Here is a 9,708-nt window from a genome sequence, read left to right on the forward strand (position 1 = left end):
TGCTCGATCGTTTAGGCTTGCTCGAAGTCCATACTTAGCCGTTTTCTGAGGAGGTTGAGAAGATTCCAATCTTCCTTATCAAAAATCCGACCCAACATCATACGAACCATTTTCATCAGTCTCCACACTAACATGATCATGTTTGCACCCTCACATGTCATGTTTTGAACTAACACGATCATGCTCAAATGAAAACATGATCATGTCTCAGTTTGTGACTCACTAACCCATTTCCCCTATTTCCAGTACATGATCATGTTGGTATGCCAACATGACCATGTCTTGATTCCTATCAGTACTTTCCATTTGATTAAAGTTCATTTATGCCGATTTGGGTTCGGTAGTTTCATTTCCAATCGTACAAGGTCCGTTTATTGCTACTTTTAGATATAGCTCAAATAGAAGTAAGATGAAGATGGTTAAAATAATAGATCTTACGTAATGTTTACCTTTCAAATGCTATTAGACTAGATCTTGGATATTTTGAAACCTTGATCTTCTAAAATCTTGAATAAATGAAAAGGAAGGAATGTTTGTGGTATAGGGGTTTTAGGTGAGAGTGTGTGTGTCTTGATGATTGGGAGGATGATGATGAGGGAATGATGAGGATAAGGATGAAATTAGGGTTTTAGGGTTTTAAATAGGCAAGCCCAAAGGCTTTTAGGCCCATAATTACTTTTAAGTCCATTAACCTCTCTTAACCTTTTCCATTCTCTTAAAAATATTTATTAATTAAATGACGTCTCACGACACGATAACTAAAACAAACCTATGATATTTTATTTACTTATTTATGGAAACGAGGACGTTTGAGTACTCTATTGAGCTACTAAATGGATTAAAAATACCAGGACTACCAAACAATCAGCTTAAACTAAAAGTAGGAGTGCCAGTTATGCCTTTAAGAAATATTGATCAAAAGAAAGGTTTATGTAATGGCACTAGGCTTCAGGTTGTTTCAATGGGTGTCCGTATAATATAAGTCAAAATTTTTTAGGAGCTAATAATGGTGAAAAAATATCTATTTCTAGAATCACTTTAACACCTTTCGAAAAGAACATAGCATCAAATTTACAAGACAAAATATCCTTTATCAGTTTGCTTTGCTATGACTTAAACAAAAGCCAAGGACATTCATTAGGTAGAGTTGGTTTATATCATGAATGATGTTTTCTCTCGTGGACAACTATATGTTGCGCTATCAAGAGTTACAAGCAAAGAAGGCTTGAAGATTCTTATTCTAGATAAACATGGTAAACAAACTAATAAGACAATTAATGTTGTGTTTAAAGAGATATTTTCTTACCTAAACTGAATGTTAATTGGTTATATTATTATCTATCTGTTCTTCTTCGTAATATATAACATCAAAGTCTGCAATCCCACTCAGCTATATATGTTTTAGTATCTCTATTGACTAATCAAACTAATACAAACTTTTATCACATAAAATCAACTTTGCATTTATCATATAAAAGTAAGCCGTGTAACAGGCGGGCTAAAAACTAGTGTGTGTGTGTATACTAGACGGGTGCCCACGCGATGCGACGTGTGTCCGAGCGCAAAACCTGTGAATCATGTAACAATTATGAGTGTTCATGGTTCAGTTTAAACCTTTAAACCTTTTAAACCGGTCATTAGTTTGGTTTTACAATCGATTTTTTTTTTTTTACTTTCACTCGGTCGGTTGGTTTCAAAATTTTCAAACTGTAGTGAGCGGTTTGGTCCGCGGCTTATGCTGAACCGGCCATATGAAACCAGACCAAACTTTAAATGTTGAACGCATTTTAATCTCTTTTATTATTTAGCATTTGACATGTTTTGTTATATATATTAAATATAGTTAAGATATAATTGAACAAAGTCTTTTTTAATACAAGTAAACTTGACTATGACAACTTTAAATTAACCTAATTCCAGTATGATTTTTTGTAATCTTTGTTCTTATTATAATTTCGCATCCTAGGTCTTCCATTAATCTTTACCATTTATGTTGTTAAAATTATCATTTTCCTATTTTGTTATATATAAGAGACCGTTGGTAACGGTTCTGTTTCAATTTTCAATTATTCAAATTTCGATTTTGGACGACGAAAAATCGATACTAATGGTTGGGTTTACAAGTATAACTTACAAACCATCAAAAACCGACATTGAGCAACCCTACATAACATATTAATTTTTTAAAAATTGAAAAAATTATAACAATATCATACTCAAATTAAAAAGAATAAAATGCTCGATTTATGGTGTATTTTTTTTACAAAATATTAGCGTATGAAAAAATTATGGCAGTTTAAAAATCGTGGGTGGGAAGTTAGTTTAAGAATAAAATTAAAAACATAATATGGTTAAAGATGAGGGGGCAAACTTGTAAGTTAGGTGAAATGTGTTTAAAAGACAAGTTTATTCCTTTTTACATATGTACTTTACGTATTAGCATTTGTAAAATTTTTAACTTCAAGTGTCCTAATTTACCCTTGTCTCATGTATTATATATATATATATATATAGTGTGTGTGTGTGTACAGGGGAATTATAGAATAAAAACTCATTTGAATTGTGAAAACCCCTTGAAAACCCTATGTAATGTAACATCGTGTTTTTTTTACATATGTAGTATATGTTGTTACATTTAATAAAAAACATTGAAAAAATAAAAAAAAACTTGTTTTGCTATTTTTTACATTTTTTACTAACTTTTAAATATGTTTTCATGAGAGAGAAAAAGTTATATTTGCATTTACACTTTTTATTAACTTTAATTGTGAAGCACAATATTCAAACTTAATTAAAAACATGTAGTTGAGAATGAGTTTCTAGAGTTTTCACAACTCTAGTGGGTTTTTATTTTATCCTAACCCTATATATATATATATATATATAATAAGAGTTGGGCCTAAATAAAAGTTTGATTTTTCTAAAAATGCTAGGAAGGAGGGCATTTTGGTCCATTACTTTAATCTCAATTAACCTTAAAATCCTCTTAATTAATCACAAAACCCACTTACAGTTTCACTTATCTCCTACAATCACCACCACTCCACCGGCACCACAACCGTCACCCACCACCACCACCTCGCCATAAAGTTGCCGAAAAATTTCGTCGGAAATTCCACCAGAAAGTTGCCAGAAATTTTCACCAGAAAGTCATCAGATTTTTTTACTGGAAAATTCCTCGGACTTTTTTTGGACGGAAAGTCACCGGAAATTTTTGTCGAAAAGTCACTGAAATATAGTCGTCGCCGGAAAACGCACAATGGAAAAACATTATGAAAAATCACAAAGGAAAAACACAATGAAAAAAACACATTGGAAAAACACAATGAAAAACACAATTTTATAATACAATCTGATAAAAACACAATTTTGTAAAACAACAAATTTGTAAAAAAAAAAAACCCACTATTTTTTTTTCATTTATATAGCAATATGGCACTCATATAAAAGATAAAAAAACAATTGTTATATAGTGATTTTATTTTTTTTTAATGTCGTATAAAAAAGATATGGACGTTTTAAAAGATAAGGGAATTGACATGTGCCTTGCATGTGGAGAGAAAAAATCATAAATGTGTTATCCATATTATGTCATTTCCTTTATCTAACACTTGATTTCACTAATAAACTAATCTCAGCTATCAATTTCCAAAATCCACGAATTAAATTACTTTTTATTCTTTCTACAAAACAACATTTCCTATTATAACCTAACCCTTAATAAGTAAATGCAAATGTCATTGAATACGCACACCCAATGCTTGATTCTTCTAATTTAGGTGCTTCATAGTTGTCGTTACCAAAGATCTCGTCACCCTTATGTTAACAAATATCTAACTAATATATTAAAGCGAAATATGTGTTTCACATGGCCTTCAAATATTTTATTCACATGGGATGCCAACTAATCAATTTTTATTTATACATATTCAGTCTAATTAACTAATTTTTTAATTATCATTCCTTCAATCTAATAAATTTTTATTTTAATGATATAGCAGTTTAATACAATTATTACTGTCTGATATTTATTAATTATCTCAATTAAATTAATTATGACTTTCTTAAAATTATATTATTAACAGTTTCTAATTCCTCAATTAAAGTTATTATCTAAGAAAGAATAGCTGGTTCAACAGCTTCACTAATTGGCTGAAGTTTCTTGACAGAGATATTATGGATTTGTGGGTTAAAAGTGTATGGTACAAATTAACTACATTTGTGCATAAAAACTGGATCGTAGTTGTAAAGAAAATATAGCAGGATCGTAGTTGTAAAGAAAATATAGCAGTCTGATACATTTTAGATTTAAGGATATGGGTTGTTATCAAACAATTCATAATATTTCTCAAATAATTTGTCTTTATACTATTTTTTATGTTTATCTCAAGTTTCTTTTTGTCTTTTTTTATACAGTTGTGATTAACCCCCGTAATGGACAAAACCAATTCGCTCATAATTGGTAAACGATATAACAAATGGTGTTGTGACTAAGGTCAATTTCTCTATATGTGAGTAAGCAAGCTTGACCAATTTCAATTAAAAGATGGTCATGGTTATTTTATATGTGCGCGCGTGTGTGCAAGATTCAACCTTTTGATTTGCTTGACTCTCAAAAACAAAGGAAAAGTTAAAATGCAAAATGAGAGAAAAATGAGAAGTGTGAGAAGGATATGCGGCCAAACAAAAAACCGTAACAAAAGAAAACCAAAAAAAATCAAAATCATAACTCAAAATATAAATAAAAACCAAAAAAAATTAAAAAACCAAAATATTTCCCCCGTCATTCCCGTTAAAAAAACGCCGAAAGGACACAATGCCGAACATGAACAAACAACACAAATATAAATAAGAAAGACACAATATGTCACAAAATATAACACAATAACGAACAAAAGATAACACAATGATTATTTTTAGCACAGGTTTTTCTAGTTCAAGTGTATCTTGTCTTTACCACAAACAAATTTCCTTGGTTAACAATAATTGTAGTTTTACCAATAGTTGCAGGTTCCTTAATTTTCTTTCTTTCCCATAAAGGAAATAGGGTAATAAAGTTGTATACTGTATGTATATGCATGTTATGACTTCTTCTAACAACCTAATTAATATAACAGAATATCAAGAAAAAAGATAGTGTCAAGGAAAAAAAAACAATTAATCACGAAAATAAGCAAAAAATACAATGATAAATAAAAAGACACAATAATCTTTTTTCCTCAATATTGTATCTTTTTTTTAAAGAAAGACTGTGGAAACATTTTTGTGTTTTTATATTTTTCGTCTTTTATTAAATTTTGAGTTTTGTTTTTTTATTAATTTTTCATTATTTTTAAGGGTTTTTTTTTGTGGCTACAAATCCTTCTCATCCTTCTCATTTTTGTCCCCCTTTGTAGAATAACCTGACCTCAAAAACAAATGCAACATCTACGATGTTACATAAAAGTTTATATATAGAAACAAATATACATTTATTATTCATGTGTTCTTAGTTTTTATGTTAATTTAAATGGGCGGATCAGGCTCATATTTAGTTCAGGTCAATGGTTTTTTAGTAAAATTAGTTCAGCTCAAAACAAGTTATAAACAGAAAGTGTTCGAGTCGAAACAGGTTGTTTTAAAAGAATATCAAATTGGTTCAGGCAAAACATGTGTGTCAAAAAGAGTTATGATTCAAATAAATTCGGGTTGAATCATGTTGTTTTAAATCATAGTATTTTCTAACTTAAAAATAAAATTCATTATTCATGTATTCTTAGGTTTATATTAATTTAAACAGGAGGGCCATGTCCGTGTTCAAAACAAGTTTAAGTCAATATGTTTTTTGAGAAAAATAAATTCAGGTCAAAACAAGTTATTTTAAAAGAGCATCAAATTAGTTTGGGTCAAAATGGGAGGGTAAAAAAGAGTTACGATCAGAATGAGTTTGAGACGAAACGGGTTATTTTAAAGGATAGCATTTTCTAACTTAAAATTCAAAATCATTATTCATGTATTTTTAGTTTTATGTTAATTTGGACGAGTGATTCGGGTTCATATCTGGTTCAAAACAAGTATATTGTAACTAATGGTAGAGTCCGCGCGTTGCGGCGGGGATGCAATAAGAATTCAGTAGGTATGGGTTCCGTTCGTTATGGTACCAGATTCACTATAACAAAATTTATAATAGGTATAGTTTACGTTACAAAAAGAAAAAGAAATTTGTACAACAACATCCTAACAAATAAACTAAACAGAATTACGAATCTGAGCATTGCAGTGGATAGATATTTTATAGTTTTCGGCTCACATGCAAATATATTCAGTTGACTTTCACTTTGACTAATATCATTTCTAACGAGGATAAGCATTGCAGGTGCATATGTAATCCAAATTCACAACACTTTATAAAAAGTATAAGATTACACCACAAGGTTTTTTCACATTTGACTAATAGGAACTCGAAATTTGTTGACTTTTACAACAGTCAACTTCTTAGGTCAAAGGTCATATTTTAACCAAATAAGTTGGATTTGTATATGTGTCTTGTTGTATTGCAGGGGCATATGAAGATTAATGTTGTATCCTTCACGAAAGTACTTAACAATAGAGATAATAGGTCCAATTTCATCAGAAAAACTAACAAAGTAAATAAAGAAAAAAGATTAGTCAAACATAAAACAAAACACACACGATCACAAAGGAAGGCTATATAAAGTTGATCAATCACCTAACGAAGTGTTTGCATTTTTAGGTGGTTTAGAAGAAACACAAGTGTTTTTTAGGTGGTTGACCAGATTGTAAGTGGCTGAAGCAGGTATACAAATACTTGGAATTCGGTCAACCACTAACAAACACTTATCCCTTTCAAACCACCTAAAGCTGAAAAAAAGAAAGAAAGAAAACATCACGAAGCACACAAGATTAAAAACCATTTATTACTTATATGGCTAATTGAATTTTTACAATTAAATATTTATTTTGTGCCTAATTTAACTTAAAACTTAATATCAAAGAGTAAAACCAAAAACCAACAAGAATTATTATTCCAACTCACGGTAGTTTGCTAATTGGCTGAACCGCCAGTCCTTGAACCTTGTAACGCCTCATGTAATTTTAGTGGCGGACTTGATTGTAACCTTGTATTCACGGTCTCTCTTGGAACACATGCCAACAAGCAACAACTACGTAAGAAAATGGTTTTAAAAAAAACAATAACCAACACAACTTAAAAGAGAATATATTATACCTATCATGCTTAGTGATTTTAACAGTAAATTCTTTTGAGTCAAAGGGGAACGAACAAGCAGCAAATGCACTCAACCTTCCATCAAAAGACAACCGCAAATTCCCCATATTTGAAGCCTGGTACAGAGATTTAAAATTTTTCATGATTTCGCTGCATTTGGTCTTTTAAGGTAACCTTAGGGGAAATTGCACCTGAAAACAAAAATGAAAATTGAAATGGCACAGAACAAAGTTCATTGTCATAAGCATAATAAACAGCTCCATCAAAATATGTACTCGTACTTAATTCAGAACTTTTGTTTATAATAATGACTCATAAATGTAATGATTCCATTCAAAGTAATACCTACATAGTAACATTTTATTTCAATGGTAGATGTTAAATTACCAAAACATGGTTAGCTTTAAAGAATATATTACCTGATTTGAGGATCTTGTAGTTCATCTTCACCTTTTCTAGCTCATAACCCAACCCATATTCACCCAGCTCCATCACAACCTTATCAATAAATGTCCGTTCACGGTCAAATGTGTAAATCTCGGGATCCGCAACTTCTCCATGAACCTTAACATCAGCAACATAACCATAATAATATAAGTTATAATTAATTTCAAGAAGCATATTATTTAACGGTAAAGATGTAGAAAATAAGAATACCAGAAGTATATTCAGATTAACAATTTCTTCCAAAACAAGTAAACATTTACCAAATAGATCGCTTACACAATCTTGAGAATTTGTAGTGGCACCAGCAGGGTACAACTTCACACCATACAGAACCCCAATCTCTCCTGTGAAGCATATAAGTTATATATACAACAGTTTGAGTGTGCAGCTAGAAGTTGCTTATTACATAAACTAATAAGATAAAGCAATTTTAATAAGCAGTCACGGTTCGGTTTCAAACCGTGAAACCGCCCAAACCGGTTATCGGTTTGGTTTCACGGTTTGTTTTTTTCTTTAACTTCTGGTCGGTCGGTTTCAAAATTTTCAAACTGTAATGAACGGTATAGTTTACGGTTTAGGGATTTTTACATATTTCCCCTTGCTAGGACTCTAAATTACATATTTCCCCAAGCAAAAAAACTAATTACACATTTCTCCTTTTTCATATTAAATTACCCTTTTACCCTAGCTTAAAACGAATAAGTTACAACTAATAAATTAAATTATTAATTAATTAAAACAAAACAAGTAAAGGGATATTATATTAAATAATTCAAGTTACATGTTCTCCAACATATAATCAGACCACTTCTTCCACTTCCGGTAACATATTATAAGTTACCACTTCCGGTACCGGCGAGTTTCCGACCATTTTATCTTCACCGGAAACCACCACCTCCTCCACACCCTTTCATCTTCCCCGGACTCCCTCCACCTAACACCCTCTCTTCTTCCGCCGTCTCCAACCATGGTAAACACACGTCATTCACCGATGCAAATTACGCCGCCAACCATGGTAGATTCAACCAGTTTCTTGAATCTTGAGCTTATAAGTTGTTTGAGTGAGGTTTTTGCTTTAGATCTGAAAAAACATGACTATGGGGGTTGCCGGAAATGTGATCGACCAAATGGGTGAAACAAAATGGTGGCGTTGTGGTGGATTGTGGGTGGTGGTTCGGAGAGAGAGAGAGATTTTGCATCGCCGGAAGTTGCGCAGGTCTAGCCGGAGATGATAATAGTGGTGGGGCTGCCATTGTTTCATTTGAGGAAGAAGACCAAGTTAAAACAAAAATGAAGAAAAATTAAGAATAGGAGGCCATAAAAAACAACCATGTAATCTATATATTTTTATTGTTTTATTTTTTTAATAAAGGGTAAAATGGTAATAAAATGGTTCATTTTAATAAAATGGAAAAATTTGTAATATACATCTTTTAGAAAGGGGATATATATAATTAATTTTTTAGCATGGGGAAATATGTAATTAACAATCTTAGTAAGGGGAGATACGTAAATGCCCCTACGGTTTATACCGGAAACCGGCTGTATAAAAACCAAACCGGAGCGTGAGATATGGCAATATATATTTTAGTCTTTTATATATATTTTATACAACAGTACTTTAGAATATGCATTGAAGTTTTTAATAGAAGTTTTTATGGGCTTCCAATCTTATCTAATCCCATATTCCATGAATTTTTTAATCTACTTTCAGGTTCATATAGAAATTTGTTAATACCATTGCTGCACAACTATTTCACAGTAATGTAACATCCTAACATTAATATAATTACGACAAAATTATATTTCACCCAAATTACAGAAATTATCCTTTATCTTTCACCCAAATTTCACTATTTGTCCATCATCTTCAAAATTGATCCTTTATGTCCTTTATGTTTCAAAATCCTTCAGTGTTTGTCATTTTTGCCTAACCCGGTTAGATTTTCTCGTTAAGTCAGGTCATGTGCCTTGCACATGAGGGCAGGTTGGTCATTTTACCTATTAAATTAAAAAAAATATTTTAATAAATA

This window comes from Bidens hawaiensis, unplaced genomic scaffold (genome assembly GCF_021521415.1).
Source record: "Bidens hawaiensis isolate Kalapana, Puna unplaced genomic scaffold, B.hawaiensis_p1.1 tig00038589_1, whole genome shotgun sequence".
NCBI classification, from domain to species: Eukaryota; Viridiplantae; Streptophyta; class Magnoliopsida; order Asterales; family Asteraceae; genus Bidens; species Bidens hawaiensis.